General features: G+C 42.0%; 1 protein-coding gene across 12 annotated transcripts in view; it reads right to left on the bottom strand.

Annotated features, from left to right (window-relative positions):
• EPB41L2 (erythrocyte membrane protein band 4.1 like 2) overlaps nucleotides 1-19,433 on the bottom strand; it is a 203,543-nt gene that overhangs the window by 145,940 nt on the left and 38,170 nt on the right. The window contains exon 1 of one of the 12 annotated variants that reach the window (XM_046677725.1): nucleotides 12,003-12,071. The exons of 10 other annotated variants lie outside the window; for them this stretch is intronic. The gene's annotated coding sequence lies outside the window, so the exon portion shown is untranslated. Of the gene's footprint in view, nucleotides 1-11,338; nucleotides 11,468-12,002; nucleotides 12,072-19,433 lie in introns of those variants that run through there. One more of the 12 variants, XM_046677719.1, reaches the window with a different exon arrangement.

The raw sequence follows: 19,433 nt of genomic DNA, 5'->3' as shown, positions 1-19,433 counted from the left end.
GGGTGATCACAGAGCTCCTGAGAACTCACACCTGCAGCCTGGTCTGCAAGCACCTTGCTCATTGGCACAACACACTCCAAGGACGCGTGGATTAGGATAAACGCCTTAAGTGGCAATGCTGACACAATTCAGTTCCTAACGCTTATGTCAGAGGTGGCCCAGCCCCCAGGTCAAGAAATAATACTGATATTAGAACCCAATGGTAAACATAAATATCTTTGGGAAGTAGCGTTCCTCTTCCAATCACAAAATTAATTCCCGAATTATTTTACTCTTTTCCCAGAACCAAACAGAAATAAGTGGAAAATAATTGTGAAAGGCCTAGGGAGTATACAGATCCATTATTACTTAAATATAATGAATAAAAAAAGATTTCTCAAGAGAAATAAGATCACACTCGAGCAACACACGAAACTTCTGCACAAGTGCATCACAACTATGCACTTCTGTTTCAAGGGAAACAAGCATACGTGTGTGCACACACATCACACAGGTGTGCTCGGTCCACACAGTGGCGTGGCTGCTTTCCTCTACAGCTCCAGGAATCGGTCTCCTTCGGCACCACACCTTCTATGTCCTGCCGCTTTTCCGCAATGAACAAGTCGGGAGACGGCGAGGGCTGCGACGCCTATTCTAAGGCAAGTAGCTTATAGAGAGACGGGAAAAAACTAAGCAAGTGATCGAAAAGGAGACTTCTTACATTATACTGTAAACTTTTTAGTACAACACTAGGGAACAAATTAAGTACAGCATTATAAGAAACGCAGGGCACTGCCAGAAAAAGAAAAAAAGAATTTTCTTAATTCTGTTTCTTCCTACGTTAGCCACTCAGGCTATTTCCATCATATTTCTCCAGCACTTACACTGTCATCTCTAGTGGAGTTTCCCCACCCACTCAATCATTTAAAAAACGTTTGGAAAAGAACCAGAAGTATAATCAACCTCGCCAAAAGACATTCAGATTTTTGTCCCCACCCTAATATTTGGCTATTTATGCTTATTTCTCGATCTCTTTCCATTCTTCCACCCTTTCCTTCTTCCCGCACTACAATTACACCCAAGCAATTAAGTTACTTCCTTTCTTCCCCACTCCCTACCCCTCAGATTTGCAACATTAATTTCTTCATTCCCCTCATTCCACCTTCAATTCTTCCCTCAAGATACAGAAAGCCAAGAAATGAAGAAAACTGTCAGTAAGCCTTCAAGATGTAGAATTTAATATGCTGAAGACTTCTTGTGGAGGGGTTTTTCCAAGAAAAACAAAAACTGAGGATTCTCCATCACCTATTTTTTCAGACATTCCTCCCATCGCATCAAAGTCACTTCAACTGTTTTACATAGTTTCTTCTAGATTGAGAAAGGTCAAACAGGGGTGAGGGTGAGCCCGAGGCTCTGCGTGCCCGTAAGTTATCTGAATCCGTAACACCAGCCTCAAAAAGGACATCTAACTAGCTGTTGACCAAAAGACAAAATGTGCAAATCATTCTAGACTTGCTTTTTCTGCAGATATTCCCGAGATGAGCCAGCACAGAGACGAGGGAAGACGCCATGCTTCCTAATTCGCCCTGATGTGCTCAGAACCTTTCTAACACGTCAGAGTAATACATGAGACCCTACAAGGTGCTCTCCTAGTACCAGGAAGACAAGCAAAGTGGAGGGGAGAGAGAGGCAGGAAGGGGATGACAAGACAACATCCTCATCCAGACTAACACACACAACCCGGTGCAAAGCTGACATTCACGAAATGCTCAAATTTCAAGACAACCGTAGAAGGAACGCCGTAAGACTGTGTGAGCAACTGCAAAAGGAATTATACATCTCAGAACTCCTATAGGAGTTCAGCAACCTACGGCAAATGTATTCCAGAGTAGAAGAAATCTGGCATATGAGATGGTAATTAACAGCTTGGCAAAACCACGGAAAAGTTTTAAGAGATTTACTGGTTTTAATGCGGTGGAAAAGAAAAACTTCAAATATGCTTCAGCTTATGGTAAACGTAAAACATATATTTTTAACCTCTATTCCTTTCAGGTTCACGTCAACCCTAAAATAGCAGAAATCCAGCCATATCATAATGGTTTTCAAACTTCTCCAAAGCACTTGGGGCAAATGAATTTAACTGCACAGGTGGGTCTGGGGAGTCTCAGTGTTCCCACTTTTTTTCACACTCAGTTATACGGAGAAGGACTGAACTCTCTGGGGCAGGGACCTCTAATTATCCTAGAAGACAATACTTCCCAAATGCTCCCAGTAAATAGTGACATCAGCAGAACAGCAGAGTGAAAAGCATATGGCTCTAATTCCAGCTCTGAAAGTAACCGTCATTTTGAGCAAGTCATTTACCTTCACTTTATGAAATTTCCTCATCTATGAAATAAAGAGAGGGAGAACTCATTCTCTCTTAAAGAGCCTCATAGTTCTAAAACTGTACATTTAAAAAAATTATTTGGCAAACTGTACGCAACATAAAGTTGAATGAAAATAGACATCAAAACCAAACATACAGTATGGGCCCTACTTTGTGAAATGTATACAAATACACATTTACTGAAGTATTCATTCCACATGCTATGAACATAAGGTACAAGGATAAAAACAAAATATTAACAATGAGGTCTATAAGTGGAAATAAAGCTGGCTTTTATCATTTATGTTTCTCTGTATTGCAAATTGTATTCAACGAACATATAAATTCATCATAAAAAGATCCAATTGCTTGAATCCAAGCTTGATATGTGAAATCACAGCTCCTCGGCCTCCGCGCAACGAGAGTTCTCTAGAAACACCAGCAGTCCTGGCTTCAGTTAGGGGGAAGGGGGAGGGGGGACACCCCTCAACCTTGTTTTTCCACAGCTATTTTTCTCATCTAGTCTGAATCCCCTCCTCCGGGCCCCCTCCTCCCCGCAAAAATCTCCTGGGAGTGACTGAACGCAAGCAACCTAAAACTGGAATTTCTGGGGCTGTGTGGTTTGCTAAAAGCACTGTACTTTCATCTCCCCACCTCCACACACACACACCCAGAACTGGATTTCACACTTATTTTCGAAACATAATCTCACAGCAGTATTTAAACGTCTTTAAAAAAAAGCACAGGCAGGCTCATCGGAAAAACAGAACCATTTGGCACCTCTGGAGGTGATGTCATTGCCAGCCATGGCTCTGTACTGGCTCTGGAATCCAGCTGTGGCTGGAATCCCTTAGCCCACCCAATGCTATTTAGCAGAAAAACACAGGCCTCCCTGGCCCCAGAAAACCTCAGGGTCACACCTAACTGTGCTCTGCTTGGGAAGCCCTGTACTTGCAACTTTTCAGCTTGAAACTTTTTGTAGAGCACAGCACCAAACACCATCAGGACCATAATTGGAAGACCAAACTTTAGCTGCTGCAAACCTTTATTTATAATCTGGAGGGCCAAACAGGCTAGTTCTGCAGGCCTGTCTGTAGGCAGACCCCGACTCGTGACATCTGTGTCCCAAAAGCCTGATTTTGAGTCACTGATTTGAAGAAAATAACCATCCATACAGCCTAACCCCCAGAGGAAGCAACGACTAGGCTGGGGAGGGGGTGGGCACAGCAGGGGAATGAGATGGGGACGACAAAAGTAAAGTCGATCTCATTCTGTGAGGTGAGGGGAGGAAATAGAAGGCCTGGCTATCCATACAGATAAAATAATGCACAACGATGGTTTCAGACACAAAGTAAATGAATGAATGCTATTATTATGATTTTTCCCCACACAAACAGTCATTAAAGTGAGTACTAACTCCCTCAGCCTACGTAAGAAGGTCCAATTAATCTGTAACGCACCTGAAGGCACTGAACACTCACCTGCAAATTTTAACAACAGTTCTAAGGCAAACACACAATGAGGAGTTCTGACTAAAACACAGTTGCTCCCTGGGAGAACAGCGGGAGATGACCCTGGCTGCCACCCTCCCTTCACACCAGAGTCAGTGAAGAATCCCCATCCATTCCCCCCCTGCTCCTGCAGCAGGAGGCTGGGCCCCTCACAAGGGGCCGAGGTGGGCACTCTGGGAGCCCACACTAGAGGGGTCTAGGACATGGGCCTCCACTCAGGTCCCCCGCCTCCCCACACCCCCTCCACCAGGCCCTGCTCACCTGTCCCTTCTCTGTAAGTGCCAGAGTGCAGCTTCCTGCCTCCCATTGCCAGCACCTGACCAATATGGTCCCCTGTGAAGGGAAACCAGAGCCCTCACCTCCCAAGTTCAGTCCAGAGAGCCACACAAGGCCTTACCACTTACTGTCATACTTTCACCACTCGTAACGATGGGACATGATGAGGAAAGCCCAAATATGTTGGTCTGCTTTTACTTACACTCTAAAGGCAAGGCCAAAATTACACCCAGATACCCAGATGCTTTTTTTTTTAATCATCAAGACCACAGGAGGAGGAGGGAGGTAGAACTTCTATCTCACAATTCCCAAGACTGTGCCTACTTGATCTTTTACAGAGCCGTGTTACCTTCTCAACCCTCTAAAAATTAATTTTCAATTATCTATTGCTGAGTACGTGTTTTGTGGTCAATCCATAACTAAGTCACAGAAAGCTCTCCCTATGACCCAAAGCACATCACAAGTCCCCTTTCCTACTGGCCAGCTTTGACAGAACCTCAGGATCTCGGAGGGGACCCAGACTCTGGCATTCTGCCATCTGTTTCCCTCAGTCTCACAGTGAAGAGCTGCAGAGACCCAGTGATCAGCCAGAAGCTCAACCAATGTGTGAGCGACGCTTTTCCCCACCACCCATGATGTTTCAAGTCTTTACTGGGGCGAGGGGCTGAATCCCAAACCTTCCCATGTACAATCATTCCAAATCCAAATGGTTTTTTTTTTTTTTTTTGGAGGAAGATCAGCCCTGAGCTAACTACTGCCAATCCTCCTCTCTTCGCTGAGGAAGCCTGCCCTGAGCTAACATCCGTGCCCATCTTCCTCTACTTTATATGTGGGATGCCTACCACAGCATGGAGTGCCAAGCAGTGCCATGTCCACACCCGGGATCCGAACCAGCGAACCCTGGGCCGCCGAGAAGCGGAATGTGCGAACTTAACCGCTGCGCCACCGGGCCAACCCCCAAATGGTTTTATTAGTATACTCCGACTCCTTTCTCTAAGGCTCAGAACTGTGTGCCTACTTAAAAAGCAAATCCCAGTGACCCGGCCCTCCTCACCCCCTCAGCTGCTCACTCCCACGCTCACATCCCAAGCACTGGCTTTCACATTTTTCCAACTGTGACCCAGAGGAAAATACTTACATCCCAACCCAGTTCACAAATACACAGTAAACACACCCAGACTTAATGGAAACAAAGTTTTCAAATGACTACGTGTGACCCACTCCGACCAGCGAAACCCTATGCTTGGGCAACTTGTGCCAAACCCAGACCCGACCCCGAGCCAGCAAGCCTGCTCTGGGCACTGACAGCCTCAGCTGGAAAAGGGTCCTCTCCCCTCCCGAAGGGGAAGCCCTGCACAGGGGCAGAGTGGCAGCAGTGAGGCTGACCCGAGGCGCGATTATTGCTAATTGAAAGCTTTTCCCAAAGGGCGAGGCTTCTTTTGTCAATTCACATAAAGGTTCCGTATAGAGAAGAGAGGCCTGACTCTCCTGTTGTTGCTTCAACTTCTAAAGGCCAGTCACGGCCTTCTTAAAGGATTTCCTGAAAACTCCGGCCCTAGACCTACAATCCTACCATTATCCCAATTGCATGCATCCCAGCCTGTTAGCTTCTATCTTTCCAGCTCAATCCCACTTGAACGCCAACTCCAACAGTTCTTTGACCTTGAGCAGCCTGTGCCCCGACCACCTTCCCACTGCCCTGTCTTCACTACCCTCCCTCAGGGGCTGGGCAGCCGCGGGTCACCATGATACCCTTAACTCCCAGCCATGCTAGCCTCTAGCACATTCACCGGCTCTATTTCCAGCTAACTCTGACCTTACCTCAGACCTGTACCCAGGTAGCCAAATAAAAATACCTACGACACACCTGTCTCAATTTAAATTCACAACTTTAACTGCACTCTTAGAGATCTCCAGAGATCCTACGACAGTTCCCCAGTCAGCCGCACACCCCCACTCTCCTGGACATAAATTTCACACCCGTACATAAAGCAAACTAATTACACACCAAAAAAACGTATGATCCTGGAAATTGGCTCTTCTTATGGTCTCAACTGCAATCTAACTACAGCTGTCCTCCAACAGGGAAAACCTGGTATTGTTGAACGAACTCAATGTTATAAATAAACAAAAGTTATTAACCATTCATAAAAAAAAAATCTGCCCAGTACAAGGCTGACTTCCAACACTACTAAGTTTAAGGGTACTTAACCATTAAAGAGCAGAAGAAAAAGTGTATCTATTCTCAAAATAAATTCTTTTCTCTTCTTTAACAAAAATGTTTGGTAATATTCTCTTACTTCTCTTACCAACGTAGTCCATGTGCAACTCTGCCCCGCCTCTCAGCACTGTCAGGCATCACAGTTTATTGTCCAAATATAATCTGTTCAACCATGCAAACACCTGTGCAATCAGGCGTGTTCAATTTCCAAGGGACAAGTCTAATGACATGGCCGCAGTGATAAGCTCTGGTGCCCTGCTGGTGGGCCTTTTGCTGAAAGAAACAGCTTTTCCCATAATTATCTCTATGTTAAATCAAAATGTCTAATAAGTGCTTTCATGTAATTCAACAGAAAAACAAAAGACACGCATTATGGAGCTGCTGTTATTCTAACCCAGGGCACTAATGGTGACACTAATGCACATAAGAAACCCCAGAGTAAAATGAAGTGTCTCTTGGAATTCAAGGGCCAGCAGAACTGAAGCTAAGGAAGCATATCTGCCTAAGCAGGCAATAAAAGGTCAAGGCCAGAACTCCATGTGCTCCAAGAAGGGCACCAGGGGAAATCACCGCAGGATAGAAATCACGGGGTATTGCTATCACTGTAAAACTCAGTTCCTCCTGGAGGAGGGGAACACACGACTAACACAGTTGAGAAATCCAGATTGACATCACATATGCCAGCAAAGAGGCAGATTACATTCCAGAACATGCAAAGGCTACGAAGCCCTTCAGAGCAAAATCATAATTATCTTGGAGGAACCTCAGGTAGAAGACAGGAACACCACCTGGACCTGCAGATATGGTCAAGGCCGTGACCCAGCCTACCAGCCTCAGTCACCCAGACTGCCAAGACAAAAAAAAGGTGCACAGCGCAAACCACACCAATATGTTCATGCTAACGTGGCAGTTCCTACCTTCACTCACTCAGGCTCCTTCTCAGCATCCTGACTTTCAAACACCCTACCCAACACTTTCTATTACCTAGTTCTAAGACTGCCAAGATATCAGCTTCTCCTCCTCCACCATTCAGCCACTCAACATTTAGGGAATGGCCACTATGTACCCAGCACTGTGCTAGGACATCATAACCTAGTAAGGGACACAGGGAGGAAGCCAATGAAGACAATTCACTCTGAGAAATACCTACAGAAAACAATGTGCAAAAAGGCATAAGAGCAGAGAAGGAAGTGAGGTAAAACCAGAGCCATCTCTGAAGGATGAAGGAAGCAAAGAAAGGAGTCACAGAACCCCAAGAAGGTGCAAAGGCATCAAGACACCACTACAAGTTGCTCCTTTCAACTTTCAACCTTTGATCAAAAATCACAAAGTTTAGGCCCAAGAACTCACAAGTTAATAAGATGCAAAAGTAAATCAATTTCCCTACTAACATGGTAGCTATTTTTTAAGATTTTATTTTTCCTTTTTCTCCCCAAAGCGCCCCTGGTATGCTAGTTGTATATTTTAGTTGTGGGTCCTTCTAGCTGTGGCATGTGGGACACTGCCTCAGCGTGGCCTGACGAGCAGTGCTAAGTCCCCACCCCGCATCCGAACCTGCCAAACCCTGGACCGCCAAAGCAGAGTACGTGAACTTAACCACTCGGCCACGGGGCCGGCCTCCATGGTAGCTATTTGAGAGATACTGGACCTCGAGATTTCCCCTTTTTAAGGTTATTTAAAAATTCCATTTATCCACTGTATTTCAGTTTTCATTGTACAAAGTGAATCAACACTTGACTCTGCTGATAAGTGTGCACCTACGTGTATCACTCACACTGCATCCTCCGCTACTCAGTATAATTAGGGGAGGCACACCAGGACCAATCTCCATCCCAGTCAAAACCTGGGTGGGTATCTCTCTCCTTCTTTTGCTTCTCTCCCACCCCAGGTCAAGGTAGTTCATGTACCACTCTGATCGTGGCTAAGACGACGGTAGGTAACAGTTTAAGATGTGATCTCTTCTAAGTCGGGACAGAGGATGAAGGCAGGAGGCAGCTGAAAAATAGAATCCAGTGTAAGGTCAACTTGCGTTATTTGGCTTAGGGCTGGTGAGCAGACAGGTGGATAACCCTCTTCCTCCACCTGCAGAATAGAGAATAAAAACTCGCCTAGTTACCAGTGAGGTGTTTTGTAAAGAAAAAATCTCAGGAAGACAGAAACAGTTTCTAATTGATTAGATTTGGTCCATGCCCTATCTTAGCTAGATGGGGGTTCTTCCACCTCTGCACTAACAGCATTTTGGTCAGACAGGTCTCTCTGGTGAGGAGCTGTCCTCTGCATTGTACGATGGTCAGCAGCATCCCTGGCCTCCACGCACTAGATGCCAGTAGCTCACCCTCAAGTCGTGGCAATCAAAACTGTCTCCAGACATTGCAGTGTACCCCAAGAGACAAAGATCAGCCACCCGCCCCCACCCCAGTTGAGAAGCACTGTGCCAGGTGATGAGCATCAAGCTATTTATTAAATATACAATAAAGAAGAAACTGATGCTGATGAACTGGGCAAAATTCTAGGAAAAAGATTATGTCTTAACCAGCTATTGTCTGCATTTTAATGAAATCTAACAGATATCCCCAACAGAAGAGAATCACCAAAATTAAGGCCAAGGAAGTCACGCAAAGTCTGGAGCATTTAAGCAACAATAAGTACAGCACACAGATGCTCAGGTTTGGCGGAAGCTGCAAGTGAAAAAGAAGAGCCTAGTTAAAAGGTTAAAACTAAATCAAACCAAGTCTATCTTCACATACGCAAGCCCATTCCACCTCCAAAAAAATATCTTCAACAGATTTTAATTCTACAAAATGAACATCTGAAAGAGTAACTATTTTGAAATACTTAGAAACACAGAGACCAGACTCCAAATCCCAGCCGGCTCCAACCATTTTCTAGCTCCATGACCCTGACCTCTCTAAGCCGGTTCCCTCCGCAGAGGGGACGACGTAACCAACACAAGGACGTCAGAGGGTGCCCACACTGGAAGTACTAGTGAGAGGCAACTACCAGTAGTTTCTCATACATATTTTATAAACGTATTTCTAATACAAGATGGAACCCACTGCCCAAGTGAATTAAAAAAACACGCTTCTAGTAACTTAACTGAAACAACCCGTTCCTGTAAAAATACCCGCCTTAGATGCCAAGATTTACCTGCACTCTTAAGTCAGCAGAAGAATGAATTACCATCCAAACCCATGGTTACAATAAAAGCAAAAGAAAAATGCTGCCCTTTTTTTTTTTCTTTAAGACCACGTTATCCACTACTTGTGCTAACTCCAAATATTTACCCAGATTTTTATCCAAATCAACCAAAACACCATTTAAAGCGGCTGAGTTTAAAAATTACCATCTAAATTTCCTACAAAGCCTAACAATCGAGTAGGAAAGAAGAGCATTTTCTCACACATACCAGAGCCAGTTTGCAGTTGCTGTTTTTGCCTCACAGAAGTTGTTTTCTAGCCACAAGCTACTACAAATTGTTCAGACCTTTTGGCAGCAACACAGGAAACTGCCCTTTTCACCCGTTCTCCCACAAAAATGTAGTCAATTTCTAGGCAGGCCCATCTCTCAAGGCTACTTGCTTCACGGAGCCAAATGCACACAATTTTTCATTTAGCCATATGAAAGAGCCCCAAATAGTTTGCATTTTTGTGAAGAAAACTGAAAGCAAGTCACCAAAGACCTGTGGGCAAAGCTCTGCATTAAATCAGCTCCACCACACTTGACGCCAGCATTTGAAATTTATAGGGCATTTGGCATCAGAGCTGTTTCTGTTTTATCCAAATCGTCCAGGATGCAATAGGCAACACGTGAAGCCACTTCCTGCGGCTTCATTGTCCCTGGCTTCCCTCTGTTCTCAACCTGTCAGGTTTTAAATAAGTAGTCAAAATAGGTACCGCTGCCTTTTGATTTAAAAAAAACCCTCAAATCTTCCCTTTGAATCTGGGGTTTTCCCACAATCTTAAGGATCACACAAAGGTATTTCAGTAACCCACAAAGATGACGTTCCTCTCAGCTTTTCAAATTGAAGCATAAAAAAATCAATCTATAGTCTCTCCTTCAATTACTTAAGTAGAGGTGAGGGGAGGAGGGGGTAAATTACTCAACAGCTGTAACATTTAATTTCTAAAAATAAAGCCGAAATTGCCTTTTGAATGCAAAATTAAAGAAGAAACTTGAAAACCAGGAATTCCTTTCTGTCTCATTTGGCTTAAAATTTCAGACAGGTCATTTATTTTAAATAAATAAATAAATAAATAAAGAAGCCCAAATGGCAGAAAGGCATCTGCAGTTACTCACAAAATGAAGCTGGACACTGCCCTGCCCTGGGACGCAAACGCCAAAATTCAATCCAGCAGACCAAGCTCCCAATTCAGACTGAGAAAGAAAACGAGCCCTGTATTTTCCAGGGAGCATCTTCTGTCTCCAAAACTGACTTGCAACCTCAAACAAGTTCCAGTAGTGACGCAAAGGCCACCTCTCCAAAGGGTACAGTATCAGAAACTGTCCAAAAACCACACAGGCAATGGACAAGCAAAGGAACCGCGATTCAACTACACACACCATTCCTTTGATTTAATAGAAGTAATCCAAAGAACAGAGTCCAATATCAACACTAACTTAAAATATGTTCAAGTTCAGAAGTCCTTTTCGAAGGTACACTAAGTTATTCCAGCAAAATAAATCCTATAGATTATACTGGGAAGAAATCTGGAAGGGAAACTAAAGAATCCAAATTAAAAATTCAAAGGAAAATTCTTACATGTCTAGTAGGTAAGAGGCCTCGCTTGCCTGGATCTAAGCACAAAAGGCACAGCCTGTTATTTTAGGTAATCTTTCCAATTTAAATAGATAACACGCACATGGAGCAAGCGCTAACTGCAGACAAGCTTTCATTTGCTGCTGCCTTAACTGACAATAATGCAGACCATCTTTCATCTCCATAAACAAAACAGAATATCAAAGAGCCATCACATGGTTGTTTACCACTTAGCATCTTCAAAGTCCATCTAATTGTTAACATTTATGAGAAAGTGTCTACGGAAGGAGCAGAAGAAAGGGCCTCCCTCGCTGGAGATCTGTTTCCTCCGCGGGTCTGAGGTGGCCTGTAGGCTGTTCAAGGCCAGCATGAAACAGCCTGCCGGACAATCACCAGAGAAACAGAACAAGCATTTCTTGAGTTCACTGTCCACATCTTCACACGATTTATTTTAGAGTAAGTAAACAACAACAGAAGAGCAACTGCCCCAAGGTTATCCAGAGGTCTGGCACGAGCAGTGGAAGCGCTCAAGTTCACTGTTCAAACACATGGCTTTTCTGGCCCACCTCAGAAAGTTCCGCCTGGGAAAGTTTACTTCAGATACGAGGTAGATGAAAACTAAGGGATCTCCTTACCACTGTCACATTTTTTAAATTTCTCATGCCATTAGAAAACCCATCGCAAAATATAATTGGACTTTTCTAAACAGCAAAAAGAGATGAAGGAAGCAGACTCGGTCAGCGGCCGTCCCACGGCCCTCTGTGCAGCGCGGACGTGCCGTGCAGTCGCGGTATTACAGAGCGCACGGCCAACGCCGGGGCCGGGGGACAGCACACGAGTCCCAGACGGACTGACTCCCAAGAGGTTAAGTTAGCATCTGGATTTACTCACCGTCAGTTGAGGGTGTGTTGTTTGCTTGCTGGTGTGTTTCTGTGCTTTAGGATCTCTCCGTGGTTTACTTTATATATGGGAAAAGCGCTAAAGGCCCTTCATGCGTCCAAATGAAAAACTCGACACATTTGGCTTCAATCAAGCCAGCGTTTCTTGAAGACAGATTCCAGCTATGAATCCTCCACATTTGTGTGCTGGAAAGGGTGAAAAGGGCAGTTTTCTGTGTTGCTGCCAATGGGCTGAACAATTCTCAGTAGCCTGTGCTACAGAACAATTTCTCTAAGAAGAAAACTCAACTTCCAAGCCGGCTTGGCAGACTTGTCTGAAATAATGTGATTTTTCTCCATAATACTCTTATTTTCTGTTACACCTTTTCCAGTAAAATCCTTCCCTGGAATTTTATAATCATGTTTTTAAATGATCTTGCTAGTGAAAATAATGCTTAACAGGTTAACTGAAAACCAATCTAACTTTTGCACACATCTAACTTTTGAGCACTAAAATCCTTTCTAGTCTTCTCCATCCACAATATAGTACTAATTTTGTTCAGGTATTCATTTCTGGAAAGTTCTCTCTGAATTCGTCCTGCAAACATTGATTAAACACTTTATAAGGAAACACAACACATACACACACCCCAACCCCCCACCAGGCTGCTTGCTCACTGTGGAGAACGCCAAAATGAACGAGAAAAGCTCACAGCCCCTGAGAAATCAATCTAGTAATGGAGAGAGAGAAAGGGCAGAATCCTGAGGGGGGGTGTCAGAGAATCTGTGTGTGTTTTTTGTAACTTCACGGATGATTCTTGTGCATACTAAGTTTTATAAGAACTAAGGTTTAAGAACTGTATTCACACACACAGAGACACCGCCCCAGCCCAGAAAGGGAATAAGTTAGTAGGTCATTATTTACTTAAAAAAAACCTCACCACTGAATCACTCAAATTAGACAGCCACCATAGTTACATCTAAAATATCACTCATTTGGGCTGGCCCAGTGGCATAGCGGTTAAGTTCACACGTTCTGCTTCTTGGTGGCCCAGGGTTCGCCGGTTCAGATCCCAGGTGTGGACATGGCACTGCTTAGCACGCCATGCTGCGGTAGGCATCCCACTTATAAAGTAGAGGAAGATGGGCAGGATGTTAGCTCAGGACCAGTCTTCCTCAGCAAAAAGAGGAGGATTGGCAGTAGTTAGCTCAGGGCTAATCTTCCTCAAAAAAAAAAAAGAAAAGAAAACATCCCTCGTTCTGCTACATAAATGAAGTGTACCTAGACGTCAAATTGTCTGAAAAAACTATAAAACTATTATAAAAAATGAGAAAGGTAAATCCCAACTACTGCCACTTAATTAGAATAAAACTCCTGCCTGCCTATTATTTCAGAAAGTAATTAGAATAATTAAGTGAAAATATATATGAATAGGTTTTGCAAAGAGCTTTAAAAATTTAACATTATAGCACTGGTCAAGGAGCAGCTCTGGTTTTATTATCCCCAGTTAATAAGACCCTGTCGGGAACAAAACAGGCAATGAATTAACATTGGCTGGATTTTAAAAACCAATTTTTAGGCTTCCAGATGAGTAGCAAATATTTGCCAAGGTTGCATACCTCTCAGTGGTTGCAGGTGGTGACATTATTTTGCGTAGTTTCAGTATTGCTTTCATATTTTATGTAAATATTATCACCACGTTCATAGTCTTTTGCATTTTTAGTTCAAGATTAAGTTTTTCAGATTTATCTATGCTCATATATGTAGCTCTATGTAGTTCATATATGTAGGTCATTCTTTTTAACTCCTATATAGTACTCCATCATAAAATAAAATAAACTTTCCTTTTCCCAACTGAAGGATAGCTTTCCACTATTTTGCTATTAGAAACATCTCAGTGAGCACTTCTTCCACGTCTCTGCCCAGAGGGACAGGCATCTCCAGGGCACACACCTACTGGAAAGCTGGCTAGTGTGGGACAGTCAATTTTACTTGATATTGCCAAAATGTTCTCCAGGGTGGTTGTACCAATTTATATTCTGTAAATGATGATAACATTTTCTCTACATCTTCCCCACATTTGATGTCTTTAGACTGATATTATGATGGATATGGAAAAATCTCTGTTTAAACTTGAATTTCCTAACTATTAGTGAGATTCATATGCTTACTGGCCATTTGGGTTTTCAGTTCTGTGAATTGCCTACAGTTATCCTTGATTTTTCTGTTAGGTTGTCTTTCTTTTTCTTATTGATTTATTGGAGTTGTTCATATAATCTAAATTTTAATCCTTGTAAGATACAGGCTATTTTCAGTAATTCTCCCTGAAAGTCCACTCACAATGGTTGGAACAGACCAAAGTCACTTTTCTTGTATGACTACCAGGATGGGAGTAGGTGGTCCACGGCTGACACATTTAGTCAAGAATGTCATCGGGGCCAGCCCATGGCCGAGTGGCTAAGTTCGCATGCTCCGCTTTGGCAGCCCAGGGTTTCCCCGGTTCAGATCCTGGGCGCAGACATGGCACCACTCGTCAGGCCATGCTGAGGCGGCATCCCACATAGCACAACTAGAAGGACCCACAACTAAAAATACACAACTATGTACCGGGGGGCTTTGGGGAGAAAAAGGAAAAATAAAATCTTTAAAAAAAAAAGAAGAACGTCATCAAGGAACTAGGCTTCTATGCCCTTGCTCTGCCGTCTTTAACACACAGCTTCAACCTCTTCACTGCAAGACAGCTGCTGCAGCTCTAGACACTATGTCCACATTCCAGGCAGGAGGGGAAAAAAAAGACCAGACCCCATATTCAGAGAGTAAAGCTTTCACAGAAATTCTTAGCTTACATTTATTTCATTGCCCACAACTGATGATCCTTAAAGGACATCAAAGGAGTCATTGCCCACAACTGATGATCCTTAAAGGACATCAAAGGAGACAGCCATTTTTAAATGGGTACAAAATTAGGGCTGTGTTAGTAAAGAATGGGCTCGGTAGGCAACTAGCAATGTCTCTCAAACATGCATTACAAACATATTCCACCAATTTGAGCCTTGCCTTTCCACTGTAGTATATTTTCCTGTATGCAAGTTTATTTTAACGGAGGCAAATTTCTCAATCTTTTCATTATTTGTTTTCTATGTTCCCAACTTCCCAACAATGCTTATATTTTCTCCTAAAAATTTTACAGATTGGCTTCCTGCCTTCAAGTCTATCTATAATGCATTATAATGAATTTCTGAGTATGGTATAGAGACAGGGAATGAAATCTTATGTTCTTTCCCATATGGACACTCAGCGGATGTACCAGCCCAGCTTCTTTAACGGCTCACCTTTTCCTAGTGATTTAAACCACCACCTCTATAACATGACAAGTTTCCTCATATTGACTCATATCGAGTTTCTGGGCTTAAACTGGCTTACATCAATTCACTAGCCTAATTATCTATTCTTGCCAAATAGTTTTAACAGCTTAAATACGTGTGGTAGGGAAAGTCTTCCCAACTCGTTCTTCAAAATTATTTTGGCTATTCTTGAACACATGCTCATTTCCACATGAATTTTAGGATCAACTGTTCCATAAAAACCCTTCTTGGATTTTGAGTGGATTTTCACCAAAATTATAGATGTATTTGGGAAAAACTTGTATCTTTACAATATCAAGCATTTATATCCATGGTGACAGCTCTCCATTTATTCAGCTCTTCCTTTACATCCTTCAATGTTCCCTAATTTATCCATAAAGGTTTTACATATTTTGCTAGATCTGTCCCTAGGAAACAGAATTTTTGTATTATTAGGAACTAGAAATAAGGTCTTCTTAACATGGCATTTTTTAATTGGCTATCCCATGATTCACTTGGGTTTTACACACAGAATATATAAACTGCAAAAAAGTTTTCATTTCTCCTTTCCAATATTTATGCTCATTTCTTTTCTTGTCATATTGTACTGACAAATTTCAAGAACCACATAAACTACTAAAATAATTTATTTTGACCTTAAGAATATTATGCTATTATCATACTGTTAAGTATGTTAGATATTATTTTGAAAAATGCCAATTAGAATATTAGAGAATTATATTGTATTTCTAATTTAGTTAGCATTTTCATGAATATTGGAATTTCATAAAATGCCTTATCTAGCAAAACAATTATAAGTTTTCCTTTCAGTTGGCAATATGATAAAATCTATTAAAGAAATATGAAATGGTATATTATTCCTATATTCTTGAAATGAATTCTACTTGGTTATAGTAGACTTTTTTTTTTGTTTTATTGGGTTCTTACATATATTTATGAGTGACATTAGCCTATAATTTTCTTTTTTTTCCCACTATTCTGGTCAGTACTTGTTATCAGGGTTATGTTGGCCTTGAAATTTAAAGGAGAATGCTTCAGTATAGTTCTGTTTTCTGGAACAGTAAGGGAGCTTTCTGTTCCATAGTAGTATGAAAACAGTTTCCCACAGTCCAGGCCCAGAAACTCATGTTTTTCAATCTGTCCTATGATTATTAATTTCCAAGATTTTCTATTTCTTCTGGAGGAAAACATTTATATTTCCATAGGAATATTTCTATTTTGTTGGCTATCACTACAAGGGGTGCATCTTTATAATGTCTTCTAGTCTAAGGTTGTAACTTTTTTCCTCATTCTTTTTTTTCCTAGCTAAAATAAAGTTTTCTCCTTTATTGAGTGACTTCCCATACTTCCCCACTCACAGAATTACCTTAGATATCATTTCCATTTTTTTTCCTTCTCTGGCTTTTGTTCGCATCATTAACTCCCTCTTCCTTATTTACTGGGGCTTATTCTTGGTTCTCTTTCTGTTGTCTTAAATGTAATGCTTCATTCATTTCAACTTTTTCCATCTAATATGGCAGTAATTTAAAACCATGAATGTCTGGATACAGCTTTTCTTAGCCTCTTCAAGTTGTGCTATGTAGTGGTCGCCTTCTTACTCTGTTCTAATCTGTAATTCTAGCTGTTACATTCTCCTTGACCCAAAGTGGTTTCCTCTCCTCTACTGCTTACGCACATTCCAAGACGCTCCCAACATGGGCGTTTCCCACAGTTGAACGAAATGACAGCAAAAAGACCCGTGAATTGACTTTCCTTGATCACTATCTATAGTATGTTTGGTGAGAGATGCCAAGCAACAACTTAGGCTCGCTCTTCACACAGAGTTAACCAGCCCATTGCTGAGGATTAGCCTCATACTGGCTGTGCTGCTCCTGCTCTCAAGACAGTTCTCAGCTCACTCTGACCCCTCCCTTCCTCACTGCCTCCCATCATTTAGTGAGTGCTGTGATCCTGCCACGGAAGCAGCTCACCCCGGAGAGCATCATTTCAGCAAGCCTCGTCTCAAGACTGAGGACTTCCTATGTCACCTACTGGTGGCTCTAACTATCTGTCAGAAGGTACAACCAACAGGATTGAATGAAAAACATTAAAAACCCTGCACAGACTCAAAGAATGCATTCCAATACTATCCCAAGCAAAACCCTGGCCAAAAACACCAAACTGATACAAAAACAGAAAATTCAATCAGGAAAGCAAGGAAGGTATACATCCGAATACAAGGCAACTTTTTTTTCTTAAAAAATCCTCAGGAAAGAGGGAATCCTCTTTAAAAATGGTAATAATAGGGGCTGGCCCCGTGGCCGAGTGGTTAAGTTCGTGCGCTCCGCTGCAGGCAGCCCAGTGTTTCGTTGGTTCGAATCCTGGGCGCTGACATGGCACTGCTCATCAAACCACGCTGAGGCAGCGTCCCACATGCCACAACTAGAAGGACCCACAATGAAGAATATACAACTATGTACCGGGGGGCTTTGGGGAGAAAAAGGAAAAAATAAAATCATTTAAAAAAAAAGGTAATAATAACAATAGTAGTAAGAGCATCAGCTAACTCTTCTTGAATGCTTCCCAGGCACCAGGCATTCTGCTAACAGTTTTTGCATAATCTATCTAGTTTAATCCTCACAAACCCCATGAAGTAAGTAATATTCTTGTCTCCACTTCATAGATGATGAAACTAAGGCACAGAGCTGCTAAGCGACAACCCAGGTATTCTGGCTCCAAGAGTGATCCTAATTACTATACTATATACTACCCAATACTACACGCTTTATACCATCTCCTACAGATATTTCTTCATCAGCTTTATATTCAAACCTTCATAAAGTCACTCATCAAAGGGAACAATCTCTGAATTGCTTTACTTTGCACAATAAATTACTAATACGATTGAGTTCAAACCCGGGCTCAACCAATTAGCTTCTGTGCAAGTGATTTAGTCCCCTTTCCTCAATGTCCTCAGCTGCAAAATGAAAATTACCGATGGCATCGATCTCCTAAATTGAGTGTCGGGTTAAAAATGAATGAAAACATTCTAGCTCTATCACAGCACCTGGTACATGTAAGCTATCATGTTAGCTGTCATTGTAAGAACAGAGTAATCAGCATTATCATCCATTGTTCCTAGGGGGTATTTCCTTCCAATTACAAATAACATCATCATATACAAGCCTTTTAAAAATTGAATTCTATAAGATCAATCTCTTGTGGATATCACAGATATTAAGTAATCAAATATGTCTCTGGATAAAATTCTTGTGCCATCATCATACTTTCCAAGAAGACAGGAATTTCTGTCTGTTTTGTAAATCATTCTATTTCCATTGCCTACCACATTGCTTGGCACCAATTCATTTTTGTTGAATAAATTAGTTAAAAGTACGTCGTCAAACAATTTAGAAAGAAATGAATATGTTATGTCGTTATGTCCTGGAAAACTATGTCAAATAAAAAGTTTTACACAAAAACTTTCATAAAATGAAAGAACGGCAAAAGCAATTCTTCTATATTAATAAATGATATACTGCTATTTAATACATACAGTAATTACTAAGTGGTAAATCAAAAACTTAAACGATTTTATTATTTCATCTACTACTCTAAAAGTTTACATAATCACGATGACCTAAATCATTTGAAGGACGTCAACTGCCTTACTGTGCCTTTCCTTTCCTGTCGTCCTTCACCTTCCCTCCAAAATTAGTTCCATCTAATCTTTAGCGAGCCAAAGATTTCAGTGCATACAAACATAAACTTCCCTTCCCTGAAGAGAACTCTGTCTACAGGAGTATTTAACTTTCTTTTCATATCAAATAAATAAACTTTTTAAAAACAAACCTTGGAGAAGCCTGCCAGTTTATAAGTGGCAGTCAGTCCTTATCATTTCACTCATTCAGCATCTATTTATTGAACACTCCCTGTGAGTCAGGCATTGGGCTAAACTCTGAGAAAAGAGGAGGGAGGTAAGACCCAGCCCGTGTTCTCAAAGCACTCCCAGTCCCTGTTAGAGAGAGAACTAAACATCATAAAGCAGTATGACAGGTCCACCACCAAGGCAGAATCACAGAGGAAGGAGAGACCAACG

The sequence above is a fragment of the Equus quagga genome, chromosome 11 (genome assembly GCF_021613505.1).
Source record: "Equus quagga isolate Etosha38 chromosome 11, UCLA_HA_Equagga_1.0, whole genome shotgun sequence".
Lineage (NCBI taxonomy): Eukaryota > Metazoa > Chordata > Mammalia > Perissodactyla > Equidae > Equus > Equus quagga.
Note: the sequence above shows the minus strand (reverse complement) of the source record. Positions and strands in the feature narration are given on the sequence as shown.